General features: G+C 49.9%; 1 long non-coding RNA gene across 1 annotated transcript in view; it reads left to right on the forward strand.

Moving 5' to 3' along the window:
- The window catches only part of LOC311581733, a 34,275-nt gene extending 12,861 nt beyond the window's left edge, over positions 1-21,414 (forward strand). The window contains exons 2-4 of the long non-coding RNA XR_014773870.1: positions 518-676; positions 18,495-18,554; positions 20,269-21,414. This is a non-coding gene — a long non-coding RNA (uncharacterized lncRNA). The remainder of the gene's footprint in view (positions 1-517; positions 677-18,494; positions 18,555-20,268) is intronic.
- The last annotated feature ends 511 nt before the right edge of the window (positions 21,415-21,925 follow it).

Here is a 21,925-nt window from a genome sequence, read left to right on the forward strand (position 1 = left end):
AGTTGGGGACTTTCTATAATAGATGTCTAAATCCAACCACAGTCTTAGGATGTGCCTGGGTATAGACCTGACATGTGGGGTGCTACTCACCAGTGAGAGAGAGGGAACACAAACACACACACACACACACACACACACACACACACACACACACACGGAAACCTGACTCACCAGCAATGCAGTGGAGGGGCTAGTGGCTGTTTTAAAAAACAACTGCTATTTAAAGCATGTGGTTGGAGTCTTCAATCAGCCTCGGTTATTTGCATATTAAATCAATTTCACATGCAAAAGGCTCCCTTGTATAAATTAAATGCTCGATCAAAGACCCCCGAGCTTCCTCAAAGCATGTTCCCTCCAGGCTATTTGGAAAAGCCGGAGCTTGAGCACTGCTCACTTGAAATACCACCTATAGGTGTTTTGTTCTTACTATTAATTTATCAAGTACGGTAGACTTATTATGCAGCAGACATACTTCAAGTTTTTAAAAATAAGTGACTCACTGAGTTCTCTCCACCAGGAGGACGTGGGACTTTGGAATTGTCCCACTTTACAGATGATAAAAGCGGGGAGTGTGATGCACTACAAGGAGACTGAAGAAGCTCCTTGAGGAAGAGGCTCAGTGTCCCACCATCCACTACGCTCCTAGAAGGACCACAACAGTCTACCAAAAGGCGGGGTAAGAGCACCTGGCTCAGTGCCTGGCTGCGTTGGGGTTTCTGCTTTGTTCTTATAGCCCTGTCTCCTCAGCTTCCCTCTGAGTTGAGGGAAGAGGAGCAGGGGTTGGCCAGGAACAGATAGAGAGGCCTTCACTACAGCCGTTGATAAACATGGGTGCTTCAACCACTCTCAAGGATGATGCTGACAGCCTGGCGGTATGGTATTTGAAAGCTGTTTCAGGAGACAACTAAAAGGCCACCGTTGGCATCTGGGTAAAGCCCTGAGGAGTGTCCCAGTGTCAGTGTCTTGGTGTTGATGTATTTCAGCGAGCAGTCAGTAAGATGCTAGCACTCAGGGGCGGTGGTTCACACCTGGAATCCTAGCTCGTTGGAAGATAGATGGAGGCAGGAAAACCAACCTTGGTTATGTATACAGTGAGACGGTGAGTTTAAGGCTAGCCTGGGCTATCTGAGACTGATCCTGTCTTTTAAGATTAAAATGTAGCGTTGAGGGAAAGAGTCTCCGGGCGTCACTGCACTGGTTTTGTAACTGTCTTTGAAATTATGCTTATTTTAAAGTAAGGAGGACGGTTTTGAGAATGTCATTGTTTGAGAAGCTGGGGAGCCATCTTCAGCTACACAGCTGTGTTGCCCTGTGCTGAGGAGCTTTTGCCAACGACTGACTTCCGTAGAGGGATCCTAGGACCATCTCCAGACATAGCCGAGGCTAGGGGCTCTGTCTGCTCCACAGCTGGGACATTCGAAGCTGTCTGCTCAAAATCTCCATGAACTCACATGTAGATCAACACGCTCTCTTCTTTCAAGGCACCCAGCCTGCTGCCGTCCCAGTTCCCGATCCTCCTTACGCACCCTGGTCCCTCCACATCAAGGAAGGAGAAATAGAGACGCCCTGGGACGGGCCAGCCAGGGAAGGGGCCAGGCAGCCAGGAGCATTGTAGGAGAATGAGACCTTCATCTTTTTTTTTTTTTCCATCCCTTTCCTACTCCCTTCCACCAGCCAGCTTTTGGAGATCCAAGCTCTGTACTGCACACGGAAATGAAACCGGTGGCAGGCGATTCACTGTCACCCTGCTTTGTACTGGGCACATGCAGGGCTGTCATCTTCCACAGGCTCAGAGAAGCAGGAGAAAGCCTCCTCTCCTGCGGCCAGGCCACAGACGGAGTCTGTGATCTCTGCACTCAATGTCTTGGATCTTGACTGAATTCCCTTCCCAAGCTGACGCAACAGGTGACCCTGATCATTAATGAACCTCTAGTCCTCAGGTGCCACTAGGCAGCCCTAGCGGGGCAGCTGCAGCCCAGACATTCCATGTGGATTACATTTACAGCAAGACCTTTGGGGGTGTTTAGACTGATTTGTCACAGTGTTTCTGGATTGGGCCCTGGAGAGGCCCAAAAGGATGAGTCCAGGAATTCCATAGCCTGCAGCCAGGGATTAGGGAGGCACTGTTTCCTAGCCATGGGGCAGGACCTGTGTCTTGGGCACACAAGTTTGGCTCCAGTGCCTGGAGTTTGCCATGGCTTGGGGAAAACGAATCCAATACCCTTGCCTGTCACGCCCTCCCGTTGCTCCTCGTTGGTAACTGGAGCAGGGTGGGTTAGCGCTGACACCAGTCTCATTTTCTCTCTCTCCTCTGCTCTCCTTCTACCTTCCTCCTCTACAAGTGCTCTTTGATCAGTGGATGATGTGGCTCCTTGCTCCACCCCCACCTCCTGCTTGCGCTAACTTCTCCACAGATGGCTTTGTGAGGCTGAGGTAGCGTTCCAGCGAGGCAATGCCTGGACTAGGTTAGCTGGTGTTTTCATTTCTCTCAGAAAACGCTGCTATTTGGGACCTGGCCTGGAGTGCTGCTGGAAGGTGTTGAGGCCACAGGCTTTCTCTGTCAGGTTTCATTCTCCTGTTCCTACCCAGTGCTGATGGACATGGGTCACTGCAACCCCGCCTGCATCCTGACACTGGGTTAGAATGAGGAGGCTCTTGGAAGTCACCCCCTACCCCACCCGTAACACTATAGTCCTAAGAGCATGGGGGTGGGGCGGGGGGTGGGGGCTGAGGGGATGTTGAGGTGGTGGAAGGAAAGTAGGGCTTTCCCCTGGTGGCTATTAATTAGATCTGGTAAAAGACACAAGGAAGAGCACTTGTGAGAGGGAACCCTTGCTGCCATGTGGGAGTCATCCTGCTAAGCCTTTGTATGGTGTCACCACTCAGGAGTAGCTGTGTGCTATATGGTGGCGACAGCCAACATTTAGCACCAATGCCCATGCTTTGTTTACTAACTAGTAGCTCGTGTAATCCTCACAGCCCGGTTTCACTGATACCCAGACTGAGGTATGATGGATATTTGACCCCATGCTGTCTGACTCCAGCAGCCTCCCTCTTGGTCATGATTAGCAAGCAGCTAATCATTTTATAGGAATTAAAATCTTTGTTGAGCCCTGCTAACTGCACTGGGCATTGAGTACACCATGTAGCTTAGTTCTCTCGTTCTTCTGCAAGGAGGTGTGTTTTTTGTTTGTTTGGTTGGTTTGGTGTTTGTTCCCCCCCCCTCCAACTATTTGTGAGTACAGATGCTCTGCCCCAGTGTGGTCAGCCCAGGGAATGAGGATCTGGCTTAGACTTTTCTGTATCCTTCTCCTATTTTTTATTTCAGGGCAATCAGCACAGGGGGAAGGGATGGGTTGGAGAAGACGGTAAGCGAGGCTACACACCCACCCTTTCTTAGGCTCAGTCCATGCTTGTGAAGGCAGCTGACTCTCACAGCTAGGATACCTTCCGGGTGCCTTCCCCCTGTCCCTGCTAATGTGGCAGAGCTGTGCCACAGGGATCCCAGGGCTGGGGTTTGGGGAATCCCATTCCCCATCTCCCATCTCTCTCCAGGACCAGCAAACCTGCCCCTCCCCAGCAGCCTGGCTGTCATCCCATCCCCTTCTCAGCTAGACTTAAAACCTGGGTGGTTGGGATGGAGAGATGGCTCAGTGGTTAGGAGCACCACCTGCTCTTCCAGAGGTCCTGAGTTCAATCCCAGCAACCACATGATGGCTCACAACCATCTATAATGTGATCTAACACCCTCTTCTGCAGATAAAGCACTCATATGCAATAAATAAAATAAATAAATCTTTTTTAAAAACCTGGGTGGGGGGGAATCACTGGCTATTTTAATGATGCATGACTTCAATGCTAGCATTCATAAAGCAGAGGCAGGAGGATCTTTGTGAGTTTGAGGCCAGCCAAGGTTAGACAGCGAGACCTTGTCTCAAACAAAAACAAAAATCTTGAGGTCATTTTTTTTTTTTTTTTTACTTCTTGCCCACCTGTCTTCGGTCCTCGGTTGCCAGAGTCAGGGGAAGGCTGCACTGTGTAGAGGAAAACTTTGATATGTACCATATGACCCTGAATACAAAGATTACTTGATAACCACACCCTTCTATTCACCACTGAAGGTAGCGTGAAGCTGGCAGCGTGGCAGTGTTGAGGCCCAACTCTGTTCTTTGTGGACCTGGAGGAATCCACTCTTGCGGGTCTCTCTCCCTTTTTAAGTTTACTTGGGAGGCCGTTAGGCTGTATTGGCTCCAGTGCCGTCAGGCTTGGAGTAAATAAACTGAGGCCCAGTGGAAAGGAGCAGATATTTGGTTTTAAACCAGTCAGAACTTCCCAGAACCTCCCCAGAACTTCCAGCTGGGGTCTTTGCAAAGGAACAAACCACACTTGTGAAAGCATGAGTGTCAGTCTGGTCACTCCCCACCCCCCCTCCCCTCCCCCTCCCCCACTCTCCCCCTTCCTCCCTCCCCCACCTGCACAGGAGCCTCTATGGCTTGGTGATCTGAAACCCTTTAGGCACTCATACCAAAAAAAAAAAAAAAAAAAAAAAATAGGCAGTATTTTTTCGGCCTAAAGTTTTCCTCTTTAATAAAATATTCTTTGACAGTCTCATACATGTTTGTAACAGATTCTGGTCACGCTCATCCCTTGCTGTGCTCCCTTACTCCCCTCTCCCCTCTGCCAACCCTCCACCTCCTGTCACCAAACCCCGTTCCCACTTTCAAGTCTTCTTTGTTTTTGCTTTGTGACCCACTGGGCTTTAACCAGAGCAGCATATGTGGACATGGGATAAAGGTTTCCTCTTTTTAAAAAATCGATTACATTTATTCGTAGGTGTGTGGATCCCGGGATGACTTGAGGGAGTTTGGGAGTTGGCAGTCTTCTGCCTTGTCAATCCTGGGGAGTATACTCTGGTCATGAGGCTTAGTGGCAACTACCTTTAAACTGATGAACCTCCTTTCTTTCTTTCTTTCTTTTTTTTTTTTTTTTTTTGGTTTTTTTTTTTTGGGGGGGGACAGGTTTCTCTGCGTAGCCTTGGCAGTCCTGGACTCGCTGTGTAGGCCAGACTGGCCTTGAACTCACAGCAATCCATTTGCCTCTACTTCCCAAGTGCTGGGATTAAAAGCACACACCACCATGCCTGCCTTCCTGATGAACCTCTTATCAGGACCGTTCTGGAGGATGCTGTCCCATGCTGGGTCAGGTAGAGCACCAGACCCTTGGCCTGGAGATTGCCCCTTGTGTCCTAGGCCTGGCTTAGCTACAGGCTAGGGCAGTTCCTGCAGCGAGGGCTGCAACCAGAGGGTAGGTGTGCGGCCTTTTCTGATATGGGAGACCAAGCTAGAGGTACACTTCATGGTTGCGTTGCGGCACAGTTATTCACAGCTTAGAGACTTGAAGCAGTCATCTTAGTGAGTGTGCTGGGGTTGGCGAGCCTTGTGACTTCCCTGCAGGCATGGTGGCAGATCCCTAGGAGCACCCAGCTCCAGTCCTGCTTCCATTTGGAAACCATCCTAGATCTTATTTCATTGCCTCCACCCAACTTCCTTCATAACCACTGGGTGAGAGTTTAAACTAGAACTTTCCGTGTGGCCCTGAGGGAAGAGGCCTGCCAAACTTCAAGCTGATTTCGATGTGTGTTAATAGGCTTTGGGTCATATTGAATTTATTGGCCAAAAAAAAGAAAAAAAAAAAAACCCTTAGGATTTCGTAGGTCGAACTCTGCCTCTGCTTGTCCTGTTACAACAGAGCCGGGGATAAATGCTTTCAGCTGCTCACCCTGCCACCCAGTGCAATGGGACAGAGTTTTCAGAGAAACCCAAGAGGGACCAAGAGTGTGCACATGCTCTGGGAAGAGCTCCCTCCCCAGACCGGGAGACCACAGCTCTGGTTTGGTAGGGTCACTTCAAAGAGATTCCTGCCACACTCATGGGTCCCCACAACCCAACCTACCCCTATCCTCTTTTTCAGTGCCAGGGTGAGTCCCAAGGCCTGGCACATGCTGGACAGGCTCTGCCGTACTTTTGAGCCACACCCCACACCTCTCTCTCTCTCTCTCTCTCTCTTTTTTTTCCCCCAATTCGGTTAGCGCTCTATTGTCATGACTGTGTCTTGTGACTTACAAGAAAATGCCTCTGGTACAAGTTTCCCCCTTTCTCTCTAGTGGCCCCTGATGCGGCCCATGTTGCTTTACCAGACTCCTCCTGAGCTACTAGCTAGTTCTCTGTGGGTATTTAGGTTGTCACCAGTCTTCCGTGCCTTCCTCATAGGAGACAGTATTTTTGCGGCCCTCTTTCTCCTTCACAAGGAAGGTGGCTCATCTCTTCATTTAAGCCACTGGCCAGTCATTCCCATCCACTTGCTCGCTTGCAGGGAAAGCCTGGCTCTCATTAAAGAAGGTTCCAGAAGCACGCTGACCATTCACATTTCTCAACACTGACCACCATGGACGCTCGACTCCAGGTTGTGCCTAAGGGAGGCTGAGGCAGGGCTTGAAGAATAAAGAGGCCATCAGTCAGGACTGGGGAAACAGGCCCTTGGCAGACAGGTACAGCGGGCAGTCACTTGCCCTTAAAGAGAAGCCTCTCCATGCATCAGTTGAGCACCTCTCTAGGGCCTAACATCAGACTCACAAAAAAGAACAGGGAACTTCCTTGAGGCTCTACTGTTGGGACGCAGTTTGTCCTCCATGTGTGGGAGGTTGTGTAGCAGTGTTGAGATGATGGAGACAGCAAGAAGTGGGGCCTGGCAAAAAGAGGTCAGGTCACGGGGAGGCACTGCCCTCCAAAGAGACGGTGGGACCTTAGACAGACAGTTCCCAAGAGAGTGGCTGTTATAAAGGCCAGCTCCTTCCCCCGCTCTCTAGGCCCCTCTTTGGTCATGTGATGGCTTCCTCTCATCGTAATACAACCCACCAGGTGGTGCAGCTAAAGGGGTCCTCGGCAGAGCAGATATCAGCACCTTGCTCTTGAATGCCCAACACTGTCAGCAATGCTGGAGTTCATCCCCAGAGCCTTGTGCACGCTGGGCAAGTGCTCTTCCACGGAGCATCTCCCCTATTCCTCTTTATGCATTATCATCCTTGACTATTGGAGGACAGTAGTAGAAACTGGACTACCATAGGTAGGCAGATTGGCAGGACATCCTGGGAGGCCAGTGTGATTGTTGATCCTGTTTTCACAAATGAGGAAGTCAAGACAGAGAGAGAGAGATGCAGTAAGCAGTCCCGAGTCTCCCAGCAGCGGCAGTCAGGATTTGAACTCAGGTCACACTTTTCGTGCTATACAAAGTCTCATGTGGGTAAACAAGTGCTTTCTAGAATGATGGACATAGAAGTAACCATGACTCTAAGATATGGTTAATTTGAAAAATAAACAAACAAACAAACAAACCAAGAAACAGCCAGAAATGACATCTGAGCTCTCCCTAGTCACTGTCACCTTTGCCACAAACGTTCTCTGAAGGGTCTCTTTATGGTGACAGAATAAACTGATATACCAGGTACTACAGACGCCCTTTCCTCAGGGCTCAGATTCCTCTCTCTTCCCTTCATCCTGTGGCTGCACGAACAATATGGAAACCTGGACACCATGGTTTATCTACACTGTCAACTTGATGATGAGATCTGAATTCACCTGGAAGATGAGCCTTTGGGCACTCCTGTAGAGGGTTACCTTTACGGGGCTAATGGTGGGAAGACCTGCCTCCTGTGAGCGGCACCATGCCCTAGGCTGGGAGCTTAGACCACAGGAAAGGTGAAAGTGAGCTGAGGACAAGCACTCACCTCCCTCTGATTTCTGACTATGGATATGGTTTGAGCGGTTCCCCTGAGTTCCTGCCACCATGGCTTCCCTGAACACTTGGATCCAGGCTCTCACCACCACTCCTGGCTAACTGATCACAGGTGTATCTCATGCTCTGGGGTAATTTGGCTGGCTCCATCCATGTTGACAAAGAGAAAATATGCTTCGCATGGACTGTAGATAAAGTGTCTCTGTCTTAGCTCTTTCTCTCTTCTTTTTTCTATTTTGTTTGTTATTAGGACAAATTTTATTTTGGTGCCATTTGTTTCCCTCTTATTCTTTTTTTAATTGAAAAAACATTTTTTTCCATACAGTGTATTCTGATCTCCATTTTCCCTTCCCCAGATCCTCCCTACTTCTTTGTCCTCCCAACTCCATGTGCCCCCCCCCCCCCCCCCCGCTTATATACAAACAAACAAAAATAAAACAAGCAAACAACAACAAAAGAAACACACCAAACCAGAAAACAACATATACAAGCAAAAGACAATAAAAAAAAATACTCAAACAAAGCAAAAGGAGACAAAAAGTCTACAAAGTGACACTGAATTTGTATTCTAGTTCAGCCCCCTTCTTAATCCCAGCTCTCTAACTGTGGCCTGAGGCAAACTCCTCTAGCCCTTTCCATTTTCTGTGTGGAGGAGAAGAGAGGCCAGAAACCTGGTCAGGGATGCTGAGAAACACAGACAGTTTCAACTTCTAGCCTCCGGCACCCTTGCCTTCCAGGTCACATCCCACTGGGGGCCCAGGATTTCATTTCCTGAACTGGCTTTTGCTTAGGCCCTCAAGTCCCAGAGGGAACAAATTCTATGGGCAGGGGAGACAGGGAGATGAGGAGAGGAGAAATCGGGTGTTGTCATCAGAATTGTCATCCCAGTAATGACAACACCTTTGGGCCAGAAACCCACTCAGAAGGGAGTAGTGCTTTCTTTTCTTTTCAAGACAGGGTTTCTCTGTGTAGCATTGGCTATCCTGAACTCACTTTGTAGACCAGGCTGGCCTCGAACTCACAGCGATCCGCCTGCCTCTGCCTCCTGAGTGCTGGGATTAAAGGCGTGCGCCACCACGCCCGGTGGGAGTAGTGCTCTCTGAAGAGCCGGTGTTAGTAGATACTTCTTTGAGGCAAGCTCACGGATGACAGGAGCATGCTGTCACTCAGAACCACAACACCTTGACATTGGGGACCTCCTTATTAGGGTTAGACCAGAGGTTTTGGGTTGATGGGCACCGAGGTGGCCCTAGAAACCACTAGTTGTCTGAACCCGCCTGACTGTAGCACCAAGAGACCATTATAGAGTGTTCTGATAAGTTGAAGCACAGAGCTTCCTTCAGCTGCTTCGTGCTGTGACTGTCACAAAAGTTATGCACAAATGCCTCTTTCACGACAGGATGAAGTGTTATTATTTTGGGTCAGTGGAGGAGGACACACAAAGTAGGGAAGGAGGGTTGGGTGGACCCATGCTTGCTGCCCGTGGGAACAACAGCAAGGCCTTGGGGGCTGGAGCACCTGTTCCCACAGGGTCATAGTCAGCAAGCAGGCATGGCAGCACCAGGGTAAGGATGTCATTGAGTCAGTAGAGGCAGACACAGTGAGGACCGTTGGCCAAACACCATAGGCTCACAGTAGGAACACCAGTACCTTAGGGGGGGTCTGCTTCTAGGAGGGAAAAGATTATGATCGTTGGGCACAACTGCCCGTCATTCTAGCTTCTTCTAGCTTCAGGGAATCCGATGCCTTCTTCCCACCTCATCAGGCACTTGTACACATGTGACGCGTGCGCGCGCACACACACACACAATGGAGAATGATTGATACCCCATATCTATCTCTGACACCCATATCCATGTGCACAAATGTACATAGGCACATGAACACGCCAGGGAGGGGACACACAAGACAGCCTGGTAGGTGACTGTAGTAATGTTTTGAGAGCATTTTGTCATATAATTATGTCTTGCAACTTGGGCTCTTACTGAATTGGGTAGTATCACAGCAACCTGGAGGTGAAGATGCTAAATTCGGTGATGGACCAGTGCTGCCAACAGGAACATAGTATGTGCCACAATGTGCAACTTTTAGTTTTTAATCTTCACATGGAGAAAAGTACAGAGACATGATGGAGTAATTCTTTTCCTATCTTCGATTTAATCCACATTTGCAAATATTGTCGCCTCGGGATGTAATTGCTGTGATAGTTACTGATTGAGACACTCTATGCTCCTTCTATAACTACCTTGTGTGTTTTACACTCACGGTCCCTCTCAAGTTGGAGAGGCCACATTTCAAGGGCTCAGTAGCCACATGTGGCTCCCTGCTGCCAAACTGGGCAGGCAGTGACAGACCACAGGTCTATTGAGCGAGTTCTGGCATTCCTGGACTGTTGGCCTGAAGATGCATTGGTCAGGTCCTGCGGCCAGCTTGCTGTGGAAGCAGAGGCAGCTTTGGCAGCTGAGGCAAGGGAAGTTCCGCGCTTTCGGCTCAGGACAACTCCTCCTTTCCAGTCAGATCAGAGTATCTTCTTATCTTCCCGCACTCCCAATCTGAGTCCCACATCCAAAACAAATTTCCTCCTACTCCAGACCTCCTGGGGCCCAGTTCTGTACCCAGCTGCAAACCTGCTGCTGCTTCCTGTCCTAGTTGCTCTTTGGAGAGCTGGCAGCCAGGCCCAGCAGAAGAGCAGGGCGGGACCTGGCCCGGAGATCCAAGAGGGCTGAGAGAAGCCTGGGAGTGTATTCATAGCCTTTAGCTTTCTCTTGCTCTGTCTCTAGGCCAGCATCCTGACCACCCCCTTGTCCCCAGGCCCATGGGTCCTCCCCAGCAGCTAAAAAGCCCCGTAAGCGCAATAGATCTACCGTGAGAGTCCCTGGCTGTGCGCCAGCCTCCCCAGGGCAGTCCGTGGTGCTCAACTATGCAAAGGCAGCAAGAACAGCACTATTATTAGATTTTTCCCAGCATCCCAGTTACTGGCTACATGACCCAGCACTTTGATGGCACAGCAGGAGCCTCATCCCAGCTCTCTGAGACACTAATGTGGCATTTCTGAAAACCCTTTCCCACCGGTACATATGATCATGGCACTCTGATTACCCTTTATTTCCATGGGCAATTAATCTTCTTTGTCTTTCTGTTTTCTTCTTTTTCTTTCTTTCTCTCTCTCTCTTTTTTTAATTTATTGCATGTGGCCCGTTCCTAGCTTTTCTTGCTACTTGGAATCTGTGAATCGTTTGGGTGCACGTGGAAGTCTTGCTTTTATGCCCTAAGTTTTTGTTGAAAGCTGGGACAGCAGGGATAGCTAATGGGAACCCCCCCCCCCACCCCCCGTTTCCCTTTTTTGGCACTGTAATTCTTAGGCACATGGTAAGAGGTTTTGCTGGGAATCTTGGAGAGATAACTTGTTGGTGACCCAGTTTCAGAGCCTCACAGAGTGCTGCCACCTGGCTGATTCTGCATCAGTGTGATTGAACAGCATCTGTACCCAGGCCTGTGACAGGGTATGAGGCACATGGCACAGGCATGAGTCTCCCAGCTCCTGTTGAGTTGAAGCCACAAGAGCCACTGTACAGGGAGCGACGGTGGGTAGGCATGTATGCTAAACCAAGGACTGGGCTTTACTGATGCACGTCAGAAGCTGCTGCGTTTCGTGGCTGACATGGTGGCTCTTGGAGACAAAGGCGTTAGATTCTCTTGCCACCTTTGCGCTTCATGTTCTCCAGGGGAGTGGCTCAGGGTCACCTCAGTGTTTTTCCTAAAGCTGCCAGCACTTTCCGTTGTCCTTCCCTGGTTCTGCAAAGATAAGAATGGCCGTCCGTCTACCTGTCCGTCCTTCCATCCCATAAATGCACACACTCCTCTACTGCACTTAATTGCTTTTCTCATCGCTATGACAAAAGCAACTCAAGGAAAGAAGGAAGGGTTTCTTTTGTCTCAGTTTGAGGGGATTTAGTCAGTCATAGCAGGAAGTCATGGCAGCTGGAGTATGAGGCATTTGGTCGCGCGATGTCTAAAGTCAGGAAGAAAAAAAAAGATGCTAGTGTTCACTTCGCTTTCTCCTATCTAGTCAATCTAGTCACTGTTGGGGTGGGCCTCCCCATTATAGTTAACGTGATCTAGAGTCTAGACACTCTTTCCCAGGAAGCCCAGAGATGTGTCTCCTAGGTGTTTCTAGATCTTGTGAAGTCAGAAATTGGTATAAGCTATCACAGATCCCTGCCCGTCTGCTGTATGGATGCACATAGCCATCCACTCATCCACTGTCATCTGCTCATCTCTGCTCTCACCCGCCCCTCTAGGAAATAAAATGGTGCACTTGTCCGCTCGCTCACTACTCCTTTTCCGATGATCTACTTTGATAGGCTATGCACCCAGGGCTAAGAAATGCAGAGGCAACAGGCTTGAATCCTGATCTCAAGGCATGTTTAAGAGGTCAGTGATATGTACACAGACATTCCTAGTTAAGTAATCAGGGTGATGTCTTTAGGGGACAGGTAGGTCAGAGGAAGGAGGAGCATCTTCTGAAAATGTGGAGCTACTGTGGCCTCACTCAACACCTAAGCACTGGACTTGTGGAGTATAAGTGTTCCTGTAGTCTTCACTAGCCTGAAGCCTCCGGGAAGAAAACAGGAAATCCTAAGGCTCAGGCAAGGAGAACCCTGTTCTGAACCAAGTATAACCATCCTTTTCTCCAGTTGTACTCTACTCCTTGGGACAGGGTGTGTGACACTAAAGGCCATGTCCACCGGGAGCCCTCCTTCCTTTCCAGGTCACGCTACAAAGATGTAGTGACCAACATTTTCACCCTAGGAGAGCCAAGAACTCATTTCTAGGGCCTCTGCAGTTCCTTCCATGTGTGGGGGCCCCCTGAGAGTAGATCATGTCACTAGTGTAGGTACCTCAGAGCCCACACTGAGCGCCATGGTGGTCCACAGACAGGGTTTCCATAGGTGTGCAGGTGAGACCCCCTGTGGCATTCAGGGCTGGTGGGAAAAGCTGATGAGAAGATGCTACAGGCCAAGGGCAGGAGCCTGCGGTTCCTACACCTTCAGTTCTAGCACAGAGCTCAAGAACACATGGCCTCCAGGCTGTCGTGAGGGCATGCTTGTTGACGGAAGAGTGTAAAACATATTAACAGTTGATTTTTAAATCTAAGCTTTATGCATTTAGACATATGATACTTGACCTCTCTAGTCCCCCATTCTCTTCCTACAAGTATGGTGGCTGAATCAAAAGTTCCAGAACAATTAGATGTAGTGCCTAATCTGAGCTGTAATGGGGCACAGTGATATGAGAAATAATTGGGACCGTGGACCAGAGTTGAACAGGAACTAAACTCTTCCGTATTAAACTCTTTAGCTTGACAACTGTATTGTGGTTACTAAGGAGAATCTCTCTGAGGTTGGGAAACTCGTGTTTGTGCATTAAAAAAAAAAAAAGATGGATAATGAGAGAGTGAGCAGGTGTTAAGGGTGGTGGTTTCTGAAATCCCAGCCCTTGGAAGGAAGGAAAAAGGAAAAGCAGTGGTTCAAGACCAGCCTTTCCTGTATGGTCCAAGGCTAGGCTGGGCTACAGGAGACCCTATCTCAACAAAACAAAAGAGCAGAGGCAAGGGCGCAGAGGAGAAGGGGAGAAGAAGAGAGGAGAAAATAGGAAAGAGGCATCAGTAGAGGCAGATATCCCAGCTGATGGATGTGGGACTGGCGTACACTAGCCCTGTTTTACTCGTGCAGCTCCCGATTACAGCTGTAAACTTGCAAGTTCTTTTAGAATGCAAAGCTGAAAACAAGCCTCCCATGGCTGTGGGCAGTGAATCCCTTCCTAAGAATTTGCCGCCGAGGTGACAACTGAAGCCAGCCTGTGGTTCTAACAGTTAGCAACAGGTAGACAAGATGACTCCTCACTGGCTAGTCAACACAGAAAGCCTGCCTGCGCCTGGACTGTGTGAAGAGCCTCTAATTATGAGCCTGAGTGACAGGCGAGGGAATGTTGGCACCCCGAGTCTCCTACAGCCCAGAGAAGTGAAATGTGTTGCCAGGAGCGCAGGGCTCAGCAGCAGAGGCACAGCTTAGCGTCTGACCTTTGCTGCTCTGTTGTCGTTAGCCACGTTCAAGTCCTCCGTCTGATTAGTTATTGTTCTAAACTGATCATGGTGACCGACTTCGCTCCTCCTCGTAGCCCCTCATAGGCAGGAAATAGTACAGAGAGGGAAGAGGGGCTGGAGGCTACAGCAGGTGTCCTAGTGCCCCCGCCTCAGAGGGAGAATGTCTATTAACTAGTTGGAATCGAAGGTCAGAAAGGGAGCTTAGAGCATGCCAGGAGCTAGGTCTGCATAGAGAGGAGGGTACAGTGGCCAGCTGGGTCCTTAGCTGGTGGTCTGTAACCGAGGGTGGCGATCCAAGAGTGTAATAGTCTCAATTACAGTGCCTCAGTTGTCTCAACCTTCCTAGGGCTGCGACCCTTTAATACAGTTCCTCATGGTATAGGGACCCCCGACCATAAAATTATTTCATTGCTACCTTCGTGACTGTAGTTTTACAACTGTTGTGAGTTCTAATGTAAACATTTGATATGCAGGCTATCTGATATGCAACCTCTACCGGCCGAAGAATCGCTGGTCTCAAGGGTGTTCCCAGTGATTCTCCCAGAAGCCATCAGGGCTGAGTCCCACTCATGTCCACACAACCTGTGTGTGTCCAAGTTAGGGTGACTTGCATGCAGGTCAGAGGAGGAGAAGCTGAGAGCCTGAGGTTGCTAAGGACTCTGGAAGGCCTGATGTGGAAGCCTGAGCAGCCTGGATGGCCTGGGTGGAGAACAGGAGGCCAGCCCTTGTCCATCTCCTGGATCAATAAGACACTTACTGGGATATGGCGGCAGGGTCGGCACCAAGGGATTAAGTAGGGGCAGACATTTCAGAGTGACAGAAAAGATCTGTCAGGGAGTAAGGAGAACAGCGCCTTCGAACCCTGAGCAGAGGACCTGGTGACACGCACGCACTTGAATAAGCCTCTGCTCCGTGCAGGACTTCACCACTGAATTCCCTTTCTTCCCTCTTACAAGTCTCCCGGCATCAGGAAGCAGACAGGATTAGGCCAGCGAGAGGGTTCTGAGGAGCAACTCCAGTGAGAGGAAGCTGAGCGGGTAGCTGGGAGGAGCTGAGAGCCTACTGTGGAGTGCAATGTCGGGCTGACGCCAGCAGGGGAGAGGCAGGATGCAGACAGGCAGGTCTGCAAACTGGGTGGAAGCAACCTCATCTACAGCGGTGGGGGTTGGGAGTCGGGGTGCTCTCCTGTTCCCCAGTTGGTTACACTTGCCCCAGAGGCAGGTGGATTTTTGGCAGACTTCAGAGTACCCACCTTTTCAGTATACACCCTGTCTGTCTTCTCCCCTGTTCCCAGGGTCCCCCGATTGTCCACTCCCCTCCGGCTCCACTTTGGCCCCCCCAAGCAGTTCCTCTTTGTAACACACTACGCAATTTACTTATGTTACAGGCAGGTTTATTTCCTGACTCGCCAACTCCAACAAGGTCTTCGAAGGGAGGGATGTTTCTGGACTCGACTCACTCACTGTTCTATCCCCAAGGCTCAGGGCAGTGTAGACAAACATACACATAGATGCTTGCTAACCCACTGATTACTGATTGGAACCGCCCAGAGCTGAGGAACCAGGAAGAGATGCTAGTTTTGGAAGACGTCTTAAGGGTTTGGCTTCCAGGAACGAAGGGACTGTACATGTGAGTGGACTCGCTCTCCTGACGTCAGATACCTTTCCTCTACACAGGAGGCTCTGGGCTCACCTGCGTGTCACTGTCAGGACAGCAGAGGATGAGTATTTCAAATTACTTACCATGATGGTTCCCTTTCAACAGAGTCTGCCAATTCTGTTGCTCCAATAGTCCTCGAAGACAAGTTTTCTGTGCAACGGCCGGCAAAGCAGCAGTACCTGTCTTGCTTGACACCTGGCGACACTCTTGAAGTGACACACAGGCAAGTGCTGGAGTCCTGTCCCCTCATGTAAAGCTGCTTCCTATACAGTGCCCCAGGACCCCAGGATACTACTCTCCCTGGTGTTGCTGACCCACGGCCAGGTCCCCAGGGCCGGGTGTTGATTCCAGGGTTCCACTGGGTCACTTTGTCAGTGTTGTACCTGGCACCATGTGCCCTGGCTGCCCAGAGGGTTGAAAGGAGTGGCTGAAGGCTGCCTTCACACTTGGCTCTCTCCTTGGAAAATTTTGGGCTTGCTCCCTACCACTAAGCAGGCTGGCTGCCTGTTGGGCCTCCCAGCATCTTCCTGTCTGAGGGAGTCAGGGGTGGGGTGGGGGGGGGCGCCTCCTTCCTGGAGCTAGTCCTTGGCGGGAGTGGACAGCCACACTTCTCTTCAAGTCTCATAAACTTGGTCTTGACGTGAGAGCCTTTTTGCAGAGCAAATGAGGGTATCCTCTGAGGGGCTGCTCTGTAAACTGAGACCAATTGAGGCCAGGATAGCCAAACAGGGCTTCTAAGAGCTTTGAACAGCTTTCTGTCATAAAAACAGAGAACGCTTTGCGTGGTACACGAAGGCCTTCCATAAGTGCCTGTCCCTGGCCTTGTATCCCTGTATCCTGCCATGCAAAGCCCCCGGCACATGTGGGCACTGAGGCAGTGTTCCCTTGAGAATGCTTTTCAGTTCTAAAAAGCCCAGGCCCACCCGCCCTGCTAAGTGAAGATTCTCAGAGTTCTTTGTACCCCCCCCTGGAGCTGTTTCCTGCTCTGAATCATGGCAAGAGATGCCTGAAACTCTAGGCTGCCATGCTACGCATGCTAACTCTGACCAACTAGCATGCACTGGGCTAGTAACATGGACTGCCCTTCGACAGTCCTCACAATATGCTGACTATGTTGGCTAGCTTGATGTGTCAACTTGGCTGGAGATGGTGCTCTGAGCCGGGGCCAAACATTACTCAGGGTGGTTTTTGGACGAGACTAGCATTTTCAATCAATGTTCTTTGAGAAAAGCAGGGTGCCCTCCATAGCGTGGGTGGGCCCTGGGCAATCAATTGAGGGCCTGAATGGGACAAGAAAGTGACCTTCTCCAAACAGAGGGTATTCTTCCAGTGGACGTCCCTTAGCCTTGAACTTCAAAAATAGACTCTGCTGGGTCTCCAGCTGCCAGACCACCCTGCACTCCAGCCTCGCCAACCTCTTTAACTGTTTGACTATTTTTCCGGAAAGCCCAGACTAACACAGCAAGGGAGCCAGGGCAGTGAAGTGAAATGTTATGATGTGGAAAGCGAGGGAGGAACGGAGTGTCCTCAGTGTACAGAGGACTGTGTCACCCAGAGTCACTGTTAGAGAAGCACTTTGTCATCTACCCTAGGTGAGAACTGCTCAAAGGCAGGGTTTTCTTTGTTCCCTCATGGCCACTGCATGGATGTGCATGGCCATACTTAGGGGTGATTTATTTATATATGTTATATGTATATGCTAATATATTTGTGTATTGTGTATGGTATAGAAGTGCATGCATGTATGTGTGTGTGCTTGCGTGTGTGTGTGTGTGTGTGTGTGTGTGTGTGTGTGTGTGTGTGCAAGTGTGTCAGGCCAGAGGTCAAGCTTGGCTATAGTTTCTCAGGTACCTTGCTCTTTGAGATAGGATCCCTCACTGGTCTGGAACTCAGCAAGTAGGATAAGCTGCCTGGCCAGTGAACCCAATGGATCTTCTTGCCTCTGCCACCCCAGCACTGGCATTTCAAGCATATGGTAGCACGCCATGCTTTTTTAAAATGCAACTTGTTGGGGACTGAACTTCGGTTGTCATGCTTGCAGGGCAAGCACTCTGGGAAGCAATCTCTCCCCATAGCCCAATAACTGGTCACTTTTTGCAGCCACGTCATCTTGTCTGTGTGGTTTTTCTACTCACAGGAGGCATCCAGCCTGCTTTGTGGTTGACACTTGACTCCACTGAGCAGTGCGAAACACTGAGCTGGCTGTCTTGACTGCAGCAAGGGGGGGAGTCGGCGGTAGCTTTGCAAGCTCTCACGGGCCTTCTCAGTCAGCACCCTCAGTGGGAGGCTGAGCCTCACTCATATACAATATGTCACTCTTCCCTCTTTCCTGTCCATGGCCTACCATGACCCTTCTCAAAATAGCTTTGCTTCTCTGACCTGAATCAGGAAGGCTGCAGTGGCATCACCAAGTGACTCTATCCTTGGTTCTCGGGACTTGGACTCAGGAGCTGACCCTGCTTCCCACAGAGATTTGATTTTCAGCTTGTGTGGTAATCCTACTAGCCCACTCAACCTTCCTTAAGTCAGGGAGATTCTTTTTTTTTTTTTTTTTTTTGGTTGGTTGGTTTTTGGTTTTTTGAGACAGGGTTTCTCTGTGTAGCCCTGGCTGTCCTGGACTCACTTTGTAGACCAGGCTGGCCTCGAACTCACAGTGATCCGCCTGCCTCTGCCTCCCGAGTGCTGGGATTAAAGATGTGTGCCATCACGCCCGGCTAAGTCAGGGAGATTCTATAGCTTTGCCCCCAACAATCTCCTCAGCACTTCCTTGTGAACAGAGACGTGAGAATGGGATGGGGCAGAGGGAGGGGCCCTTTCTGACCATCAGGTAACATCCTGTGCCCACCAAGTACTCCTCCATGCCCGGAAATGAACTGAGTTGAATGTTTTATAGCTTCCAGCATGTCAATTTCTCTGACATATGTATATTTTGCCCCAGCTGCCAATCACACACCTGGTGTGAACATTACTGCTTCCGTGTGACATCAACACTTCTAGGGTGAGTGACTTGACCCAAAATGCCAGAGGTGATCTCGGGGCAGTCTTCTGAGAACTGTTCTCTCTCTCTCTCTCTCTCTCTCTCTCTCTCTCTCTCTCTCTCTCTCTCTCTCTCTCTTTCTCTCAGAATGAGGGTTTGAGGACATGGTCCTCTTCAGCAGACACCGAGGACAGTAACTGAGGGAAAGCGTGAATGTGCCAGCTCTATCAAAAAGGTAACTCAGGGCAGGTTCGTGGGCAAAATGAGGGCTCTGGAATAGCCCGGCCAGTTGGATTCACTTGCAGTTCTCATTTTATCCAGAAGGTGTGGGTCGTGTAGGACAGAAAACCCAATGTCCAAGAAGTCTAGCGTTCTCTCCTAATCCCGGCACTCAGGGAGGCAGAGGCAGGCAGCTCTCTGTGAGTTCAAGATCAGCCTGGTCTACAAAATGAGTCCAGGACAGCCAAGGCTACACAGAAAAACTCTGTCTTGAAAAAGCAAGGGGGAAAAAAAAAAAAAAGAACAGACATCAAAGCTGAGGACTGATAAATGTTTTCTAGAAAGGGCCAGAGAATAAGCCCTGTAGGTACGGCAGGCTTTGCAGTCTGTGCTGACCACCTCCCTCAGCCACAGGGGTACCCAGACAGCCTGAAAGAGCCCACCTACAGCCTATGTTGCAGGGCACTGTTCCTTCTAGTGTACCTAATTTCCATGCCTCAGTAAATACTACTGAGTTTCTTGAGCCTTTTGCAAGTATGAAAGCCATCCAATATTCATACGAAAGCACACGGCATGGGGATCGTTTGCCAACTTTCTCTTCGAAGTGAGAAGCAAGCCTTGTATCATGGTCTCAGAGGTGGTGAGACCTCCTCTTTACTCCAACACGCAGGCTTGCATCAATCCAGCGAAGTGGGTAGCAGTCCTATATGGGGGTACCAAGAGCTGGTGAGGTCTGGCTGCTCAGAATTGACTAGTGAGTAGGCAAGTTGAGGTTCAACCCTGGATCGGCTTGACTCACCGCAAAAGGTAAAGATGTTTCTTCCAAACCAACATTACTGTTTAGAGGGGAAACTGAGGCTGGACCAAAGACTGCAGCTACCTTCTGTCCCAGTCTGCTTTGTCCACATAGAAGAATGTAGAAATTTCAGTCAAGACTTTGGTTGACTCTGGCAGAGTCTCCCCAGTGTGTCATTGGTCTAAATAGAAGACACTGGCCCGGGTATTGACATCTGTTAGAGGGTAAGACTGTCCATGAAATTTTATTGAACTCAGCAATCTTTTATACTATATGTCAATAATTCTAGCACCCAGGAGCTGAGGCTGGAGACTCACCAGGAGTTTAAGGCTAACCTAGGCTATACATAGTGAGTTCCAGGCTAGTCTAGCAATCTGGACTATAGAGCGAAACTGCCTTAAAGAATATATATATATATATATGATTTATATCGGACTCATTGAGCAAGCCACCATAAAAATATTAAAAGCACACACTTAAGTAGAAAGGAGACAGGGACAGGGAGAGTGGAATCCTGGGTGACTTCTAACATGCGACTTCTTGCTCTGTCTGTGTACTCACCATTTTTGAAACAGAAGCAGGGAGCTGCTGCTCTGCTTTGTTCCCCCAGAGGAGCTGAGGTGTAGAATGAACCCTGCAGCCGATGAGGAGGGCCTGGCACGGCCCTCTGGTCCCAGAGCCACAGAAGGAATTAACAAGTGTTCTGCTTCATTTTTCCAGGCGCCGCACTGTGGGCTGACCTCCCGGAAGATCCCTTAGATGACTTGTGCAAGCGGCCTTCCAAAATCAATAGACTGAAAAAAAAAATCTATCTGCTTGTGAAATCTTCCTTGGTCCCCTTCACATCCATCAATGTCCCTCACCCCCTACCTCAGCATACAAGACTCCCTCCGGGCGGGGCTGTTCCGTAGGCACGTTGCAGGTCTGGGGGCCCGGCAAGTCAGTTCCTAGCCGCGGTGAATTGATATGAAAGGTGAGTGGCAGAAAATAAAAGTAAAAACAGAGCCAAGGCAGCTTTTTTTTTTTAATCCTCCTAAGCCTGTTGTATTTATAGCGGTGTGAGCCATCCAGGGCGAGCTAGCAGCTTCCTCCGCTTTGTTGTAGCCATGGAGCTAGTGCTGCTCACGGTGTGGGCTTTGCCCCACATTGTTAACAGACATCATTTATAAGGCAAGTGCTGTGTGCTGGGCATGGCTCTCCAAACCTCAGAACCAGTTAGTACCAGCCCTCAAAGCATTGCCACTGCTTGACAAATGAGGCTCTAAGGGATACTGGGCTTTGCCCAAGCCAATCTTCACCCTGGGGCTTAGGATTCAGTTCCTTGCTGTCTTTCTCTACAGAGTGGGCTGCGCTCCCACTCCAGGGGCACTCCACTAGAACCAAGGGCCTATGTCAGAGTCTTTGCGTTTGTCACATCCCTGGCATCAGGCCTTACATCCAAGCTCTCCCCCGATGCCCTTATCCATCAGAGAAGCTGCCAATGTCTCCGTCCCCCTGGCTCCTCAGGAGGATGAGCCTTGTGTATCTGCAACTGCTCCACTTCCATCCCTACTCCCGTGGTCGGGGCTTAATAAGTCCCGAATCTATGATGCGGTCGTTTGAATAGGAAATAACTGCCTTCAGCCTGGGTATTTGCACACTTGGCCCTCAGTTAGTGGTGCTGTTTGGCGAGGGTAGGAAGTACAGCTTTGCCAGAAGTGTGTCACTCGGCATGGGCTTTGGGAGTATGTAGTCTCATCCTATTCCCAGTTTCCCTCTCTCTGCTCTGTGCTGCGTTTGCAGATGTGAGCTCTCAGCTGCCTGCTTCTGTTGCCGTGTCTGCCCTTTGCTGCTGTGCTTCCCTTCTACGGTGGACTCTTATCTCTTTTGGAATCCTAAGCCGAATTAAACTCGTTCTTCCTTAAGTTCCCTTGGCCGTGCGTTTCATCATGTCGACAGGAAAGCAACTGCGACAAAGACAAGCCCTTCTCTGACAGTCTGATCACTCAAGGCGTGTCCAGGTCCCCAGGCAATAGCACTGGTAGAATTCTTATCTTGAACCTAAGGAAGCAGCTCCGCCTCCATATGCTAGGTCAGGGAGCGCAGCCAGCTCTGGCAAACAGACAGACACCCATGCTAAGAGCGGAAAGCACGCTGCGGTGTTTATGGAAAGCGAGATGCGCCTGTGACTGAAGGAGAACCATTGGAACAGGGGTGCTGCACGCGAGACGAGAGACGAGTAGCCAGAACCAGGGTCTGGTGACCCAGGGACCCGTCCAGCCTTCACCTCCCTGTCAGGAGAAGGTGGATGAGGTAATGTGGTATTCACAGGACACCTCCACTTGGTTTTGTCTATGGTTTGAAGGTGAGCAAAGAAGCGATAACCAAGCTGTACTCT

The sequence above is a fragment of the Acomys minous genome (assembly GCF_964271855.1).
Source record: "Acomys minous genome assembly, chromosome: 2".
NCBI classification, from domain to species: Eukaryota; Metazoa; Chordata; class Mammalia; order Rodentia; family Muridae; genus Acomys; species Acomys minous.